A 17,298-nucleotide genomic window follows, 5' to 3' on the forward strand; every position below is an offset into this window, starting at 1 on the left:
CACAAGGCCTGTGGGGGCGAGGCAGCCACCCCGCCGGAGGGGCGCAGGCCCTGGAGCTGCCTTAGGAGCCCTGGCAGCCGCGGGCCCTGCAGCCACGGTGTCAGGGATGCCGTTCTGCCCCCATTCCTGCCCATCAGCCGAACCGCCGCGGGACCGTGTGCCTGTGTTGCGTGCGCGGCGCCCACGCCCAGGCGCGGAGCGAGTCTCTCTTGTGTCTCTTGCTGTGTTGCGCGCGGCCCTTTTCGGCATGGGTGCCGGCCGCCCCCGCGTCGCTGTGGCCTTGGCTGTTGCGGGGCCGCGGAGCGCGCAGCCCGGTGCCAACGGGGCCTGAGGCCCCGGGCGGTCGGGCCATCTGGTGTCCCGGGCCCGCGGAGCGTGGACGTCGTGGCTGAGGGCCGAAGGGACGGTGGTCCGCGGGGGAGGCAGGGCATGTCCTTCGGAGAGAAGGTGCAGGCGGGCCCGGGCCGAAGGTGGGGGGGGTTGCGGGTGGCTGGGTGGCTTGGAGGCTGGGGGCGGTGCCAGGGAATTGCTAGGGGCTGGGGGCGGGCCTGGGGGCGGAGATTGGGGCGGGGCGAGGAGGGCCCCGGCCCCGGCCCCGGCCCCCAAAGCCCCGCCCCGGCCCCGGCCCCCAAAGCCCCGCCCCGGCCCCCCGGAGGGGCTCGCAGGCCTGCGGAGACGGGATCCAGCCCCCGCCCGGCTCCCCCCAGCGACCGCCCCCTCCCCGCCCCGGCCCCGAGGTTCCTGCTGTCGCCCCGTCCCCTCCGTCGGCCGCCTTCGGGCCCCCGCGGCGCCCTGGGACGCGCGGCCGGCTAGGACGTGGGTGGGTGTGCTTGAAGGGCGGGCTGCGAGGGTGAAGGGCTTGAGAGGAAGAGGAGGTGGTGCATGTGTGTGGCCTCCTGCCCGTGCAGCCGGCGCCCTCGGTGCTCCGCGGCGCCCTGCGGTGCTTCCGGCGGGGCGGGGGCCATGCCACGGGTCGCCCGGAGGGGGGCGCCGCCGCCGCCGCCGCCGCCGCCGCCGCGTTGGTCGAGGGGGCGTTGGCGGCCAAGGGACAGACAGGAAGGCAGGCAAAAGGCCGAGGAAAAAAAGCCTACAGCACCCGGTATTCCCAGGCGGTCTCCCATCCAAGTACTAACCAGGCCCGACCCTGCTTAGCTTCCGAGATCAGACGAGATCGGGCGCGTTCAGGGTGGTATGGCCGTAGACGTCCGCGGCTGCCGCTGGGCGCCCCAAGAGCCTGCTCTGCGCCTCTCCGGGCCAGGCGCCCGCCGCTCCTCAGCCCTCCGCCCGCCCGATCGCGCCAGCCCGCCTGCATGCTCGCCTGCCGGCCCGACTGATTGATTGACTGACCGCCTCCCGCGCCGCGCCCGGGGTGGCGGAGGGCGCCTGCCCCGGGCCGGGCGGGGGGGGTGGGGGCCAAGACGCCTCCCGCACCCCGGAGCGGAGGCTGTCGCCGGAGCCCGGGCGCGCTCCCGTCCCCGGCCTGGCGGGCGCGTCGCCGCCGCTCGGCTCCCCGGATGGCACGCCGCCCCACCTCGGACCGCTCACTGGCTGGGGGGGTGCCGCGGGCCGGCGCCGGCCGGCTCCGGACGACCCCTGGCCTCTCCTGTTCTTCAGCCGGCCTGGCTCAAAGCCAAGCCGGGGCCGCCCGCGCCGCCGGACCCCATCCTCGGACAGGCAGGGACACAGACACAGGTGCCCACGACAGACAGACAGACACACACACACACACACACACACAGACGGAGGGACACGGGCACTCGGAGCTGGGCCACAAGGCCTGTGGGGGCGAGGCAGCCACCCCGCCGGAGGGGCGCAGGCCCTGGAGCTGCCTTAGGAGCCCTGGCAGCCGCGGGCCCTGCAGCCACGGTGTCAGGGATGCCGTTCTGCCCCCATTCCTGCCCATCAGCCGAACCGCCGCGGGACCGTGTGCCTGTGTTGCGTGCGCGGCGCCCACGCCCAGGCGCGGAGCGAGTCTCTCTTGTGTCTCTTGCTGTGTTGCGCGCGGCCCTTTTCGGCATGGGTGCCGGCCGCCCCCGCGTCGCTGTGGCCTTGGCTGTTGCGGGGCCGCGGAGCGCGCAGCCCGGTGCCAACGGGGCCTGAGGCCCCGGGCGGTCGGGCCATCTGGTGTCCCGGGCCCGCGGAGCGTGGACGTCGTGGCTGAGGGCCGAAGGGACGGTGGTCCGCGGGGGAGGCAGGGCATGTCCTTCGGAGAGAAGGTGCAGGCGGGCCCGGGCCGAAGGTGGGGGGGGTTGCGGGTGGCTGGGTGGCTTGGAGGCTGGGGGCGGTGCCAGGGAATTGCTAGGGGCTGGGGGCGGGCCTGGGGGCGGAGATTGGGGCGGGGCGAGGAGGGCCCCGGCCCCGGCCCCGGCCCCCAAAGCCCCGCCCCGGCCCCGGCCCCCAAAGCCCCGCCCCGGCCCCCCGGAGGGGCTCGCAGGCCTGCGGAGACGGGATCCAGCCCCCGCCCGGCTCCCCCCAGCGACCGCCCCCTCCCCGCCCCGGCCCCGAGGTTCCTGCTGTCGCCCCGTCCCCTCCGTCGGCCGCCTTCGGGCCCCCGCGGCGCCCTGGGACGCGCGGCCGGCTAGGACGTGGGTGGGTGTGCTTGAAGGGCGGGCTGCGAGGGTGAAGGGCTTGAGAGGAAGAGGAGGTGGTGCATGTGTGTGGCCTCCTGCCCGTGCAGCCGGCGCCCTCGGTGCTCCGCGGCGCCCTGCGGTGCTTCCGGCGGGGCGGGGGCCATGCCACGGGTCGCCCGGAGGGGGGCGCCGCCGCCGCCGCCGCCGCCGCCGCCGCGTTGGTCGAGGGGGCGTTGGCGGCCAAGGGACAGACAGGAAGGCAGGCAAAAGGCCGAGGAAAAAAAGCCTACAGCACCCGGTATTCCCAGGCGGTCTCCCATCCAAGTACTAACCAGGCCCGACCCTGCTTAGCTTCCGAGATCAGACGAGATCGGGCGCGTTCAGGGTGGTATGGCCGTAGACGTCCGCGGCTGCCGCTGGGCGCCCCAAGAGCCTGCTCTGCGCCTCTCCGGGCCAGGCGCCCGCCGCTCCTCAGCCCTCCGCCCGCCCGATCGCGCCAGCCCGCCTGCATGCTCGCCTGCCGGCCCGACTGATTGATTGACTGACCGCCTCCCGCGCCGCGCCCGGGGTGGCGGAGGGCGCCTGCCCCGGGCCGGGCGGGGGGGGTGGGGGCCAAGACGCCTCCCGCACCCCGGAGCGGAGGCTGTCGCCGGAGCCCGGGCGCGCTCCCGTCCCCGGCCTGGCGGGCGCGTCGCCGCCGCTCGGCTCCCCGGATGGCACGCCGCCCCACCTCGGACCGCTCACTGGCTGGGGGGGTGCCGCGGGCCGGCGCCGGCCGGCTCCGGACGACCCCTGGCCTCTCCTGTTCTTCAGCCGGCCTGGCTCAAAGCCAAGCCGGGGCCGCCCGCGCCGCCGGACCCCATCCTCGGACAGGCAGGGACACAGACACAGGTGCCCACGACAGACAGACAGACACACACACACACACACACACAGACGGAGGGACACGGGCACTCGGAGCTGGGCCACAAGGCCTGTGGGGGCGAGGCAGCCACCCCGCCGGAGGGGCGCAGGCCCTGGAGCTGCCTTAGGAGCCCTGGCAGCCGCGGGCCCTGCAGCCACGGTGTCAGGGATGCCGTTCTGCCCCCATTCCTGCCCATCAGCCGAACCGCCGCGGGACCGTGTGCCTGTGTTGCGTGCGCGGCGCCCACGCCCAGGCGCGGAGCGAGTCTCTCTTGTGTCTCTTGCTGTGTTGCGCGCGGCCCTTTTCGGCATGGGTGCCGGCCGCCCCCGCGTCGCTGTGGCCTTGGCTGTTGCGGGGCCGCGGAGCGCGCAGCCCGGTGCCAACGGGGCCTGAGGCCCCGGGCGGTCGGGCCATCTGGTGTCCCGGGCCCGCGGAGCGTGGACGTCGTGGCTGAGGGCCGAAGGGACGGTGGTCCGCGGGGGAGGCAGGGCATGTCCTTCGGAGAGAAGGTGCAGGCGGGCCCGGGCCGAAGGTGGGGGGGGTTGCGGGTGGCTGGGTGGCTTGGAGGCTGGGGGCGGTGCCAGGGAATTGCTAGGGGCTGGGGGCGGGCCTGGGGGCGGAGATTGGGGCGGGGCGAGGAGGGCCCGCAGGTGGGCCCGGCCCCGGCCCCGGCCCCGGCCCCGGCCCCCAAAGCCCCGCCCCGGCCCCCCGGAGGGGCTCGCAGGCCTGCGGAGACGGGATCCAGCCCCCGCCCGGCTCCCCCCAGCGACCGCCCCCTCCCCGCCCCGGCCCCGAGGTTCCTGCTGTCGCCCCGTCCCCTCCGTCGGCCGCCTTCGGGCCCCCGCGGCGCCCTGGGACGCGCGGCCGGCTAGGACGTGGGTGGGTGTGCTTGAAGGGCGGGCTGCGAGGGTGAAGGGCTTGAGAGGAAGAGGAGGTGGTGCATGTGTGTGGCCTCCTGCCCGTGCAGCCGGCGCCCTCGGTGCTCCGCGGCGCCCTGCGGTGCTTCCGGCGGGGCGGGGGCCATGCCACGGGTCGCCCGGAGGGGGGCGCCGCCGCCGCCGCCGCCGCCGCCGCCGCCGCCGCGTTGGTCGAGGGGGCGTTGGCGGCCAAGGGACAGACAGGAAGGCAGGCAAAAGGCCGAGGAAAAAAAGCCTACAGCACCCGGTATTCCCAGGCGGTCTCCCATCCAAGTACTAACCAGGCCCGACCCTGCTTAGCTTCCGAGATCAGACGAGATCGGGCGCGTTCAGGGTGGTATGGCCGTAGACGTCCGCGGCTGCCGCTGGGCGCCCCAAGAGCCTGCTCTGCGCCTCTCCGGGCCAGGCGCCCGCCGCTCCTCAGCCCTCCGCCCGCCCGATCGCGCCAGCCCGCCTGCATGCTCGCCTGCCGGCCCGACTGATTGATTGACTGACCGCCTCCCGCGCCACGCCCGGGGTGGCGGAGGGCGCCTGCCCCGGGCCGGGCGGGGGGGGTGGGGGCCAAGACGCCTCCCGCACCCCGGAGCGGAGGCTGTCGCCGGAGCCCGGGCGCGCTCCCGTCCCCGGCCTGGCGGGCGCGTCGCCGCCGCTCGGCTCCCCGGATGGCACGCCGCCCCACCTCGGACCGCTCACTGGCTGGGGGGGTGCCGCGGGCCGGCGCCGGCCGGCTCCGGACGACCCCTGGCCTCTCCTGTTCTTCAGCCGGCCTGGCTCAAAGCCAAGCCGGGGCCGCCCGCGCCGCCGGACCCCATCCTCGGACAGGCAGGGACACAGACACAGGTGCCCACGACAGACAGACAGACACACACACACACACACACAGACGGAGGGACACGGGCACTCGGAGCTGGGCCACAAGGCCTGTGGGGGCGAGGCAGCCACCCCGCCGGAGGGGCGCAGGCCCTGGAGCTGCCTTAGGAGCCCTGGCAGCCGCGGGCCCTGCAGCCACGGTGTCAGGGATGCCGTTCTGCCCCCATTCCTGCCCATCAGCCGAACCGCCGCGGGACCGTGTGCCTGTGTTGCGTGCGCGGCGCCCACGCCCAGGCGCGGAGCGAGTCTCTCTTGTGTCTCTTGCTGTGTTGCGCGCGGCCCTTTTCGGCATGGGTGCCGGCCGCCCCCGCGTCGCTGTGGCCTTGGCTGTTGCGGGGCCGCGGAGCGCGCAGCCCGGTGCCAACGGGGCCTGAGGCCCCGGGCGGTCGGGCCATCTGGTGTCCCGGGCCCGCGGAGCGTGGACGTCGTGGCTGAGGGCCGAAGGGACGGTGGTCCGCGGGGGAGGCAGGGCATGTCCTTCGGAGAGAAGGTGCAGGCGGGCCCGGGCCGAAGGTGGGGGGGGTTGCGGGTGGCTGGGTGGCTTGGAGGCTGGGGGCGGTGCCAGGGAATTGCTAGGGGCTGGGGGCGGGCCTGGGGGCGGAGATTGGGGCGGGGCGAGGAGGGCCCGCAGGCGGGCCCGGCCCCGGCCCCGGCCCCGGCCCCCAAAGCCCCGCCCCGGCCCCGGCCCCCAAAGCCCCGCCCCGGCCCCCCGGAGGGGCTCGCAGGCCTGCGGAGACGGGATCCAGCCCCCGCCCGGCTCCCCCCAGCGACCGCCCCCTCCCCGCCCCGGCCCCGAGGTTCCTGCTGTCGCCCCGTCCCCTCCGTCGGCCGCCTTCGGGCCCCCGCGGCGCCCTGGGACGCGCGGCCGGCTAGGACGTGGGTGGGTGTGCTTGAAGGGCGGGCTGCGAGGGTGAAGGGCTTGAGAGGAAGAGGAGGTGGTGCATGTGTGTGGCCTCCTGCCCGTGCAGCCGGCGCCCTCGGTGCTCCGCGGCGCCCTGCGGTGCTTCCGGCGGGGCGGGGGCCATGCCACGGGTCGCCCGGAGGGGGGCGCCGCCGCCGCCGCCGCCGCCGCCGCCGCCGCCGCCGCCGCCGCCGCCGCGTTGGTCGAGGGGGCGTTGGCGGCCAAGGGACAGACAGGAAGGCAGGCAAAAGGCCGAGGAAAAAAAGCCTACAGCACCCGGTATTCCCAGGCGGTCTCCCATCCAAGTACTAACCAGGCCCGACCCTGCTTAGCTTCCGAGATCAGACGAGATCGGGCGCGTTCAGGGTGGTATGGCCGTAGACGTCCGCGGCTGCCGCTGGGCGCCCCAAGAGCCTGCTCTGCGCCTCTCCGGGCCAGGCGCCCGCCGCTCCTCAGCCCTCCGCCCGCCCGATCGCGCCAGCCCGCCTGCATGCTCGCCTGCCGGCCCGACTGATTGATTGACTGACCGCCTCCCGCGCCGCGCCCGGGGTGGCGGAGGGCGCCTGCCCCGGGCCGGGCGGGGGGGGTGGGGGCCAAGACGCCTCCCGCACCCCGGAGCGGAGGCTGTCGCCGGAGCCCGGGCGCGCTCCCGTCCCCGGCCTGGCGGGCGCGTCGCCGCCGCTCGGCTCCCCGGATGGCACGCCGCCCCACCTCGGACCGCTCACTGGCTGGGGGGGTGCCGCGGGCCGGCGCCGGCCGGCTCCGGACGACCCCTGGCCTCTCCTGTTCTTCAGCCGGCCTGGCTCAAAGCCAAGCCGGGGCCGCCCGCGCCGCCGGACCCCATCCTCGGACAGGCAGGGACACAGACACAGGTGCCCACGACAGACAGACAGACACACACACACACACACACACACAGACGGAGGGACACGGGCACTCGGAGCTGGGCCACAAGGCCTGTGGGGGCGAGGCAGCCACCCCGCCGGAGGGGCGCAGGCCCTGGAGCTGCCTTAGGAGCCCTGGCAGCCGCGGGCCCTGCAGCCACGGTGTCAGGGATGCCGTTCTGCCCCCATTCCTGCCCATCAGCCGAACCGCCGCGGGACCGTGTGCCTGTGTTGCGTGCGCGGCGCCCACGCCCAGGCGCGGAGCGAGTCTCTCTTGTGTCTCTTGCTGTGTTGCGCGCGGCCCTTTTCGGCATGGGTGCCGGCCGCCCCCGCGTCGCTGTGGCCTTGGCTGTTGCGGGGCCGCGGAGCGCGCAGCCCGGTGCCAACGGGGCCTGAGGCCCCGGGCGGTCGGGCCATCTGGTGTCCCGGGCCCGCGGAGCGTGGACGTCGTGGCTGAGGGCCGAAGGGACGGTGGTCCGCGGGGGAGGCAGGGCATGTCCTTCGGAGAGAAGGTGCAGGCGGGCCCGGGCCGAAGGTGGGGGGGGTTGCGGGTGGCTGGGTGGCTTGGAGGCTGGGGGCGGTGCCAGGGAATTGCTAGGGGCTGGGGGCGGGCCTGGGGGCGGAGATTGGGGCGGGGCGAGGAGGGCCCGCAGGCGGGCCCGGCCCCGGCCCCGGCCCCGGCCCCCAAAGCCCCGCCCCGGCCCCGGCCCCCAAAGCCCCGCCCCGGCCCCCCGGAGGGGCTCGCAGGCCTGCGGAGACGGGATCCAGCCCCCGCCCGGCTCCCCCCAGCGACCGCCCCCTCCCCGCCCCGGCCCCGAGGTTCCTGCTGTCGCCCCGTCCCCTCCGTCGGCCGCCTTCGGGCCCCCGCGGCGCCCTGGGACGCGCGGCCGGCTAGGACGTGGGTGGGTGTGCTTGAAGGGCGGGCTGCGAGGGTGAAGGGCTTGAGAGGAAGAGGAGGTGGTGCATGTGTGTGGCCTCCTGCCCGTGCAGCCGGCGCCCTCGGTGCTCCGCGGCGCCCTGCGGTGCTTCCGGCGGGGCGGGGGCCATGCCACGGGTCGCCCGGAGGGGGGCGCCGCCGCCGCCGCCGCCGCCGCCGCCGCCGCCGCCGCCGCCGCCGCCGCGTTGGTCGAGGGGGCGTTGGCGGCCAAGGGACAGACAGGAAGGCAGGCAAAAGGCCGAGGAAAAAAAGCCTACAGCACCCGGTATTCCCAGGCGGTCTCCCATCCAAGTACTAACCAGGCCCGACCCTGCTTAGCTTCCGAGATCAGACGAGATCGGGCGCGTTCAGGGTGGTATGGCCGTAGACGTCCGCGGCTGCCGCTGGGCGCCCCAAGAGCCTGCTCTGCGCCTCTCCGGGCCAGGCGCCCGCCGCTCCTCAGCCCTCCGCCCGCCCGATCGCGCCAGCCCGCCTGCATGCTCGCCTGCCGGCCCGACTGATTGATTGACTGACCGCCTCCCGCGCCGCGCCCGGGGTGGCGGAGGGCGCCTGCCCCGGGCCGGGCGGGGGGGGTGGGGGCCAAGACGCCTCCCGCACCCCGGAGCGGAGGCTGTCGCCGGAGCCCGGGCGCGCTCCCGTCCCCGGCCTGGCGGGCGCGTCGCCGCCGCTCGGCTCCCCGGATGGCACGCCGCCCCACCTCGGACCGCTCACTGGCTGGGGGGGTGCCGCGGGCCGGCGCCGGCCGGCTCCGGACGACCCCTGGCCTCTCCTGTTCTTCAGCCGGCCTGGCTCAAAGCCAAGCCGGGGCCGCCCGCGCCGCCGGACCCCATCCTCGGACAGGCAGGGACACAGACACAGGTGCCCACGACAGACAGACAGACACACACACACACACACACACACAGACGGAGGGACACGGGCACTCGGAGCTGGGCCACAAGGCCTGTGGGGGCGAGGCAGCCACCCCGCCGGAGGGGCGCAGGCCCTGGAGCTGCCTTAGGAGCCCTGGCAGCCGCGGGCCCTGCAGCCACGGTGTCAGGGATGCCGTTCTGCCCCCATTCCTGCCCATCAGCCGAACCGCCGCGGGACCGTGTGCCTGTGTTGCGTGCGCGGCGCCCACGCCCAGGCGCGGAGCGAGTCTCTCTTGTGTCTCTTGCTGTGTTGCGCGCGGCCCTTTTCGGCATGGGTGCCGGCCGCCCCCGCGTCGCTGTGGCCTTGGCTGTTGCGGGGCCGCGGAGCGCGCAGCCCGGTGCCAACGGGGCCTGAGGCCCCGGGCGGTCGGGCCATCTGGTGTCCCGGGCCCGCGGAGCGTGGACGTCGTGGCTGAGGGCCGAAGGGACGGTGGTCCGCGGGGGAGGCAGGGCATGTCCTTCGGAGAGAAGGTGCAGGCGGGCCCGGGCCGAAGGTGGGGGGGGTTGCGGGTGGCTGGGTGGCTTGGAGGCTGGGGGCGGTGCCAGGGAATTGCTAGGGGCTGGGGGCGGGCCTGGGGGCGGAGATTGGGGCGGGGCGAGGAGGGCCCGCAGGCGGGCCCGGCCCCGGCCCCGGCCCCGGCCCCCAAAGCCCCGCCCCGGCCCCGGCCCCCAAAGCCCCGCCCCGGCCCCCCGGAGGGGCTCGCAGGCCTGCGGAGACGGGATCCAGCCCCCGCCCGGCTCCCCCCAGCGACCGCCCCCTCCCCGCCCCGGCCCCGAGGTTCCTGCTGTCGCCCCGTCCCCTCCGTCGGCCGCCTTCGGGCCCCCGCGGCGCCCTGGGACGCGCGGCCGGCTAGGACGTGGGTGGGTGTGCTTGAAGGGCGGGCTGCGAGGGTGAAGGGCTTGAGAGGAAGAGGAGGTGGTGCATGTGTGTGGCCTCCTGCCCGTGCAGCCGGCGCCCTCGGTGCTCCGCGGCGCCCTGCGGTGCTTCCAGCGGGGCGGGGGCCATGCCACGGGTCGCCCGGAGGGGGGCGCCGCCGCCGCCGCCGCCGCCGCCGCCGCCGCCGCCGCCGCCGCCGCGTTGGTCGAGGGGGCGTTGGCGGCCAAGGGACAGACAGGAAGGCAGGCAAAAGGCCGAGGAAAAAAAGCCTACAGCACCCGGTATTCCCAGGCGGTCTCCCATCCAAGTACTAACCAGGCCCGACCCTGCTTAGCTTCCGAGATCAGACGAGATCGGGCGCGTTCAGGGTGGTATGGCCGTAGACGTCCGCGGCTGCCGCTGGGCGCCCCAAGAGCCTGCTCTGCGCCTCTCCGGGCCAGGCGCCCGCCGCTCCTCAGCCCTCCGCCCGCCCGATCGCGCCAGCCCGCCTGCATGCTCGCCTGCCGGCCCGACTGATTGATTGACTGACCGCCTCCCGCGCCGCGCCCGGGGTGGCGGAGGGCGCCTGCCCCGGGCCGGGCGGGGGGGGTGGGGGCCAAGACGCCTCCCGCACCCCGGAGCGGAGGCTGTCGCCGGAGCCCGGGCGCGCTCCCGTCCCCGGCCTGGCGGGCGCGTCGCCGCCGCTCGGCTCCCCGGATGGCACGCCGCCCCACCTCGGACCGCTCACTGGCTGGGGGGGTGCCGCGGGCCGGCGCCGGCCGGCTCCGGACGACCCCTGGCCTCTCCTGTTCTTCAGCCGGCCTGGCTCAAAGCCAAGCCGGGGCCGCCCGCGCCGCCGGACCCCATCCTCGGACAGGCAGGGACACAGACACAGGTGCCCACGACAGACAGACAGACACACACACACACACACACAGACGGAGGGACACGGGCACTCGGAGCTGGGCCACAAGGCCTGTGGGGGCGAGGCAGCCACCCCGCCGGAGGGGCGCAGGCCCTGGAGCTGCCTTAGGAGCCCTGGCAGCCGCGGGCCCTGCAGCCACGGTGTCAGGGATGCCGTTCTGCCCCCATTCCTGCCCATCAGCCGAACCGCCGCGGGACCGTGTGCCTGTGTTGCGTGCGCGGCGCCCACGCCCAGGCGCGGAGCGAGTCTCTCTTGTGTCTCTTGCTGTGTTGCGCGCGGCCCTTTTCGGCATGGGTGCCGGCCGCCCCCGCGTCGCTGTGGCCTTGGCTGTTGCGGGGCCGCGGAGCGCGCAGCCCGGTGCCAACGGGGCCTGAGGCCCCGGGCGGTCGGGCCATCTGGTGTCCCGGGCCCGCGGAGCGTGGACGTCGTGGCTGAGGGCCGAAGGGACGGTGGTCCGCGGGGGAGGCAGGGCATGTCCTTCGGAGAGAAGGTGCAGGCGGGCCCGGGCCGAAGGTGGGGGGGGTTGCGGGTGGCTGGGTGGCTTGGAGGCTGGGGGCGGTGCCAGGGAATTGCTAGGGGCTGGGGGCGGGCCTGGGGGCGGAGATTGGGGCGGGGCGAGGAGGGCCCCGGCCCCGGCCCCGGCCCCCAAAGCCCCGCCCCGGCCCCGGCCCCCAAAGCCCCGCCCCGGCCCCCCGGAGGGGCTCGCAGGCCTGCGGAGACGGGATCCAGCCCCCGCCCGGCTCCCCCCAGCGACCGCCCCCTCCCCGCCCCGGCCCCGAGGTTCCTGCTGTCGCCCCGTCCCCTCCGTCGGCCGCCTTCGGGCCCCCGCGGCGCCCTGTGACGCGCGGCCGGCTAGGACGTGGGTGGGTGTGCTTGAAGGGCGGGCTGCGAGGGTGAAGGGCTTGAGAGGAAGAGGAGGTGGTGCATGTGTGTGGCCTCCTGCCCGTGCAGCCGGCGCCCTCGGTGCTCCGCGGCGCCCTGCGGTGCTTCCGGCGGGGCGGGGGCCATGCCACGGGTCGCCCGGAGGGGGGCGCCGCCGCCGCCGCCGCCGCCGCCGCCGCGTTGGTCGAGGGGGCGTTGGCGGCCAAGGGACAGACAGGAAGGCAGGCAAAAGGCCGAGGAAAAAAAGCCTACAGCACCCGGTATTCCCAGGCGGTCTCCCATCCAAGTACTAACCAGGCCCGACCCTGCTTAGCTTCCGAGATCAGACGAGATCGGGCGCGTTCAGGGTGGTATGGCCGTAGACGTCCGCGGCTGCCGCTGGGCGCCCCAAGAGCCTGCTCTGCGCCTCTCCGGGCCAGGCGCCCGCCGCTCCTCAGCCCTCCGCCCGCCCGATCGCGCCAGCCCGCCTGCATGCTCGCCTGCCGGCCCGACTGATTGATTGACTGACCGCCTCCCGCGCCGCGCCCGGGGTGGCGGAGGGCGCCTGCCCCGGGCCGGGCGGGGGGGGTGGGGGCCAAGACGCCTCCCGCACCCCGGAGCGGAGGCTGTCGCCGGAGCCCGGGCGCGCTCCCGTCCCCGGCCTGGCGGGCGCGTCGCCGCCGCTCGGCTCCCCGGATGGCACGCCGCCCCACCTCGGACCGCTCACTGGCTGGGGGGGTGCCGCGGGCCGGCGCCGGCCGGCTCCGGACGACCCCTGGCCTCTCCTGTTCTTCAGCCGGCCTGGCTCAAAGCCAAGCCGGGGCCGCCCGCGCCGCCGGACCCCATCCTCGGACAGGCAGGGACACAGACACAGGTGCCCACGACAGACAGACAGACACACACACACACACACACACACAGACGGAGGGACACGGGCACTCGGAGCTGGGCCACAAGGCCTGTGGGGGCGAGGCAGCCACCCCGCCGGAGGGGCGCAGGCCCTGGAGCTGCCTTAGGAGCCCTGGCAGCCGCGGGCCCTGCAGCCACGGTGTCAGGGATGCCGTTCTGCCCCCATTCCTGCCCATCAGCCGAACCGCCGCGGGACCGTGTGCCTGTGTTGCGTGCGCGGCGCCCACGCCCAGGCGCGGAGCGAGTCTCTCTTGTGTCTCTTGCTGTGTTGCGCGCGGCCCTTTTCGGCATGGGTGCCGGCCGCCCCCGCGTCGCTGTGGCCTTGGCTGTTGCGGGGCCGCGGAGCGCGCAGCCCGGTGCCAACGGGGCCTGAGGCCCCGGGCGGTCGGGCCATCTGGTGTCCCGGGCCCGCGGAGCGTGGACGTCGTGGCTGAGGGCCGAAGGGACGGTGGTCCGCGGGGGAGGCAGGGCATGTCCTTCGGAGAGAAGGTGCAGGCGGGCCCGGGCCGAAGGTGGGGGGGGTTGCGGGTGGCTGGGTGGCTTGGAGGCTGGGGGCGGTGCCAGGGAATTGCTAGGGGCTGGGGGCGGGCCTGGGGGCGGAGATTGGGGCGGGGCGAGGAGGGCCCGCAGGCGGGCCCGGCCCCGGCCCCGGCCCCGGCCCCCAAAGCCCCGCCCCGGCCCCGGCCCCCAAAGCCCCGCCCCGGCCCCCCGGAGGGGCTCGCAGGCCTGCGGAGACGGGATCCAGCCCCCGCCCGGCTCCCCCCAGCGACCGCCCCCTCCCCGCCCCGGCCCCGAGGTTCCTGCTGTCGCCCCGTCCCCTCCGTCGGCCGCCTTCGGGCCCCCGCGGCGCCCTGGGACGCGCGGCCGGCTAGGACGTGGGTGGGTGTGCTTGAAGGGCGGGCTGCGAGGGTGAAGGGCTTGAGAGGAAGAGGAGGTGGTGCATGTGTGTGGCCTCCTGCCCGTGCAGCCGGCGCCCTCGGTGCTCCGCGGCGCCCTGCGGTGCTTCCGGCGGGGCGGGGGCCATGCCACGGGTCGCCCGGAGGGGGCGCCGCCGCCGCCGCCGCCGCCGCCGCCGCCGCCGCCGCCGCCGCCGCCGCGTTGGTCGAGGGGGCGTTGGCGGCCAAGGGACAGACAGGAAGGCAGGCAAAAGGCCGAGGAAAAAAAGCCTACAGCACCCGGTATTCCCAGGCGGTCTCCCATCCAAGTACTAACCAGGCCCGACCCTGCTTAGCTTCCGAGATCAGACGAGATCGGGCGCGTTCAGGGTGGTATGGCCGTAGACGTCCGCGGCTGCCGCTGGGCGCCCCAAGAGCCTGCTCTGCGCCTCTCCGGGCCAGGCGCCCGCCGCTCCTCAGCCCTCCGCCCGCCCGATCGCGCCAGCCCGCCTGCATGCTCGCCTGCCGGCCCGACTGATTGATTGACTGACCGCCTCCCGCGCCGCGCCCGGGGTGGCGGAGGGCGCCTGCCCCGGGCCGGGCGGGGGGGGTGGGGGCCAAGACGCCTCCCGCACCCCGGAGCGGAGGCTGTCGCCGGAGCCCGGGCGCGCTCCCGTCCCCGGCCTGGCGGGCGCGTCGCCGCCGCTCGGCTCCCCGGATGGCACGCCGCCCCACCTCGGACCGCTCACTGGCTGGGGGGGTGCCGCGGGCCGGCGCCGGCCGGCTCCGGACGACCCCTGGCCTCTCCTGTTCTTCAGCCGGCCTGGCTCAAAGCCAAGCCGGGGCCGCCCGCGCCGCCGGACCCCATCCTCGGACAGGCAGGGACACAGACACAGGTGCCCACGACAGACAGACAGACACACACACACACACACACAGACGGAGGGACACGGGCACTCGGAGCTGGGCCACAAGGCCTGTGGGGGCGAGGCAGCCACCCCGCCGGAGGGGCGCAGGCCCTGGAGCTGCCTTAGGAGCCCTGGCAGCCGCGGGCCCTGCAGCCACGGTGTCAGGGATGCCGTTCTGCCCCCATTCCTGCCCATCAGCCGAACCGCCGCGGGACCGTGTGCCTGTGTTGCGTGCGCGGCGCCCACGCCCAGGCGCGGAGCGAGTCTCTCTTGTGTCTCTTGCTGTGTTGCGCGCGGCCCTTTTCGGCATGGGTGCCGGCCGCCCCCGCGTCGCTGTGGCCTTGGCTGTTGCGGGGCCGCGGAGCGCGCAGCCCGGTGCCAACGGGGCCTGAGGCCCCGGGCGGTCGGGCCATCTGGTGTCCCGGGCCCGCGGAGCGTGGACGTCGTGGCTGAGGGCCGAAGGGACGGTGGTCCGCGGGGGAGGCAGGGCATGTCCTTCGGAGAGAAGGTGCAGGCGGGCCCGGGCCGAAGGTGGGGGGGGTTGCGGGTGGCTGGGTGGCTTGGAGGCTGGGGGCGGTGCCAGGGAATTGCTAGGGGCTGGGGGCGGGCCTGGGGGCGGAGATTGGGGCGGGGCGAGGAGGGCCCCGGCCCCGGCCCCGGCCCCCAAAGCCCCGCCCCGGCCCCGGCCCCCAAAGCCCCGCCCCGGCCCCCCGGAGGGGCTCGCAGGCCTGCGGAGACGGGATCCAGCCCCCGCCCGGCTCCCCCCAGCGACCGCCCCCTCCCCGCCCCGGCCCCGAGGTTCCTGCTGTCGCCCCGTCCCCTCCGTCGGCCGCCTTCGGGCCCCCGCGGCGCCCTGGGACGCGCGGCCGGCTAGGACGTGGGTGGGTGTGCTTGAAGGGCGGGCTGCGAGGGTGAAGGGCTTGAGAGGAAGAGGAGGTGGTGCATGTGTGTGGCCTCCTGCCCGTGCAGCCGGCGCCCTCGGTGCTCCGCGGCGCCCTGCGGTGCTTCCGGCGGGGCGGGGGCCATGCCACGGGTCGCCCGGAGGGGGGCGCCGCCGCCGCCGCCGCCGCCGCCGCCGCGTTGGTCGAGGGGGCGTTGGCGGCCAAGGGACAGACAGGAAGGCAGGCAAAAGGCCGAGGAAAAAAAGCCTACAGCACCCGGTATTCCCAGGCGGTCTCCCATCCAAGTACTAACCAGGCCCGACCCTGCTTAGCTTCCGAGATCAGACGAGATCGGGCGCGTTCAGGGTGGTATGGCCGTAGACGTCCGCGGCTGCCGCTGGGCGCCCCAAGAGCCTGCTCTGCGCCTCTCCGGGCCAGGCGCCCGCCGCTCCTCAGCCCTCCGCCCGCCCGATCGCGCCAGCCCGCCTGCATGCTCGCCTGCCGGCCCGACTGATTGATTGACTGACCGCCTCCCGCGCCGCGCCCGGGGTGGCGGAGGGCGCCTGCCCCGGGCCGGGCGGGGGGGGTGGGGGCCAAGACGCCTCCCGCACCCCGGAGCGGAGGCTGTCGCCGGAGCCCGGGCGCGCTCCCGTCCCCGGCCTGGCGGGCGCGTCGCCGCCGCTCGGCTCCCCGGATGGCACGCCGCCCCACCTCGGACCGCTCACTGGCTGGGGGGGTGCCGCGGGCCGGCGCCGGCCGGCTCCGGACGACCCCTGGCCTCTCCTGTTCTTCAGCCGGCCTGGCTCAAAGCCAAGCCGGGGCCGCCCGCGCCGCCGGACCCCATCCTCGGACAGGCAGGGACACAGACACAGGTGCCCACGACAGACAGACAGACACACACACACACACACACACAGACGGAGGGACACGGGCACTCGGAGCTGGGCCACAAGGCCTGTGGGGGCGAGGCAGCCACCCCGCCGGAGGGGCGCAGGCCCTGGAGCTGCCTTAGGAGCCCTGGCAGCCGCGGGCCCTGCAGCCACGGTGTCAGGGATGCCGTTCTGCCCCCATTCCTGCCCATCAGCCGAACCGCCGCGGGACCGTGTGCCTGTGTTGCGTGCGCGGCGCCCACGCCCAGGCGCGGAGCGAGTCTCTCTTGTGTCTCTTGCTGTGTTGCGCGCGGCCCTTTTCGGCATGGGTGCCGGCCGCCCCCGCGTCGCTGTGGCCTTGGCTGTTGCGGGGCCGCGGAGCGCGCAGCCCGGTGCCAACGGGGCCTGAGGCCCCGGGCGGTCGGGCCATCTGGTGTCCCGGGCCCGCGGAGCGTGGACGTCGTGGCTGAGGGCCGAAGGGACGGTGGTCCGCGGGGGAGGCAGGGCATGTCCTTCGGAGAGAAGGTGCAGGCGGGCCCGGGCCGAAGGTGGGGGGGGTTGCGGGTGGCTGGGTGGCTTGGAGGCTGGGGGCGGTGCCAGGGAATTGCTAGGGGCTGGGGGCGGGCCTGGGGGCGGAGATTGGGGCGGGGCGAGGAGGGCCCCGGCCCCGGCCCCGGCCCCCAAAGCCCCGCCCCGGCCCCGGCCCCCAAAGCCCCGCCCCGGCCCCCCGGAGGGGCTCGCAGGCCTGCGGAGACGGGATCCAGCCCCCGCCCGGCTCCCCCCAGCGACCGCCCCCTCCCCGCCCCGGCCCCGAGGTTCCTGCTGTCGCCCCGTCCCCTCCGTCGGCCGCCTTCGGGCCCCCGCGGCGCCCTGGGACGCGCGGCCGGCTAGGACGTGGGTGGGTGTGCTTGAAGGGCGGGCTGCGAGGGTGAAGGGCTTGAGAGGAAGAGGAGGTGGTGCATGTGTGTGGCCTCCTGCCCGTGCAGCCGGCGCCCTCGGTGCTCCGCGGCGCCCTGCGGTGCTTCCGGCGGGGCGGGGGCCATGCCACGGGTCGCCCGGAGGGGGGCGCCGCCGCCGCCGCCGCCGCCGCCGCCGCCGCCGCCGCCGCCGCCGCCGCGTTGGTCGAGGGGGCGTTGGCGGCCAAGGGACAGACAGGAAGGCAGGCAAAAGGCCGAGGAAAAAAAGCCTACAGCACCCGGTATTCCCAGGCGGTCTCCCATCCAAGTACTAACCAGGCCCGACCCTGCTTAGCTTCCGAGATCAGACGAGATCGGGCGCGTTCAGGGTGGTATGGCCGTAGACGTCCGCGGCTGCCGCTGG

General features: G+C 76.1%; 10 non-coding genes across 10 annotated transcripts; all 10 read right to left on the reverse strand.

Moving 5' to 3' along the window:
- Positions 1 to 1,084: 1,084 nt before the first annotated feature.
- On the reverse strand, positions 1,085 to 1,203 carry LOC140597249 (5S ribosomal RNA). The gene has a single exon (XR_011999114.1). It is a non-coding gene; the product is annotated as a 5S ribosomal RNA (ribosomal RNA).
- A 1,650-nt stretch (positions 1,204 to 2,853) lies between these two features.
- Positions 2,854 to 2,972, reverse strand: LOC140597250 (5S ribosomal RNA). Its single transcript, XR_011999115.1, has one exon. It is a non-coding gene; the product is annotated as a 5S ribosomal RNA (ribosomal RNA).
- A 1,651-nt stretch (positions 2,973 to 4,623) lies between these two features.
- On the reverse strand, positions 4,624 to 4,742 carry LOC140597251 (5S ribosomal RNA). Its single transcript, XR_011999116.1, has one exon. It is a non-coding gene; the product is annotated as a 5S ribosomal RNA (ribosomal RNA).
- A 1,684-nt stretch (positions 4,743 to 6,426) lies between these two features.
- On the reverse strand, positions 6,427 to 6,545 carry LOC140597253 (5S ribosomal RNA). The gene has a single exon (XR_011999118.1). It is a non-coding gene; the product is annotated as a 5S ribosomal RNA (ribosomal RNA).
- A 1,688-nt stretch (positions 6,546 to 8,233) lies between these two features.
- Positions 8,234 to 8,352, reverse strand: LOC140597254 (5S ribosomal RNA). Its single transcript, XR_011999119.1, has one exon. It is a non-coding gene; the product is annotated as a 5S ribosomal RNA (ribosomal RNA).
- Positions 8,353 to 10,037: 1,685 nt separating this feature from the next.
- LOC140597255 (5S ribosomal RNA) lies at positions 10,038 to 10,156 on the reverse strand. Its single transcript, XR_011999120.1, has one exon. It is a non-coding gene; the product is annotated as a 5S ribosomal RNA (ribosomal RNA).
- Positions 10,157 to 11,802: 1,646 nt separating this feature from the next.
- On the reverse strand, positions 11,803 to 11,921 carry LOC140597256 (5S ribosomal RNA). The gene has a single exon (XR_011999121.1). It is a non-coding gene; the product is annotated as a 5S ribosomal RNA (ribosomal RNA).
- A 1,687-nt stretch (positions 11,922 to 13,608) lies between these two features.
- Positions 13,609 to 13,727, reverse strand: LOC140597257 (5S ribosomal RNA). Its single transcript, XR_011999122.1, has one exon. It is a non-coding gene; the product is annotated as a 5S ribosomal RNA (ribosomal RNA).
- Positions 13,728 to 15,373: 1,646 nt separating this feature from the next.
- On the reverse strand, positions 15,374 to 15,492 carry LOC140597258 (5S ribosomal RNA). The gene has a single exon (XR_011999123.1). It is a non-coding gene; the product is annotated as a 5S ribosomal RNA (ribosomal RNA).
- A 1,669-nt stretch (positions 15,493 to 17,161) lies between these two features.
- On the reverse strand, positions 17,162 to 17,280 carry LOC140597259 (5S ribosomal RNA). The gene has a single exon (XR_011999124.1). It is a non-coding gene; the product is annotated as a 5S ribosomal RNA (ribosomal RNA).
- Between the last annotated feature and the right edge of the window lie 18 nt (positions 17,281 to 17,298).

The sequence above is a fragment of the Vulpes vulpes genome, unplaced genomic scaffold (genome assembly GCF_048418805.1).
Source record: "Vulpes vulpes isolate BD-2025 unplaced genomic scaffold, VulVul3 u000000724, whole genome shotgun sequence".
In the NCBI taxonomy this organism is placed as follows: domain Eukaryota; kingdom Metazoa; phylum Chordata; class Mammalia; order Carnivora; family Canidae; genus Vulpes; species Vulpes vulpes.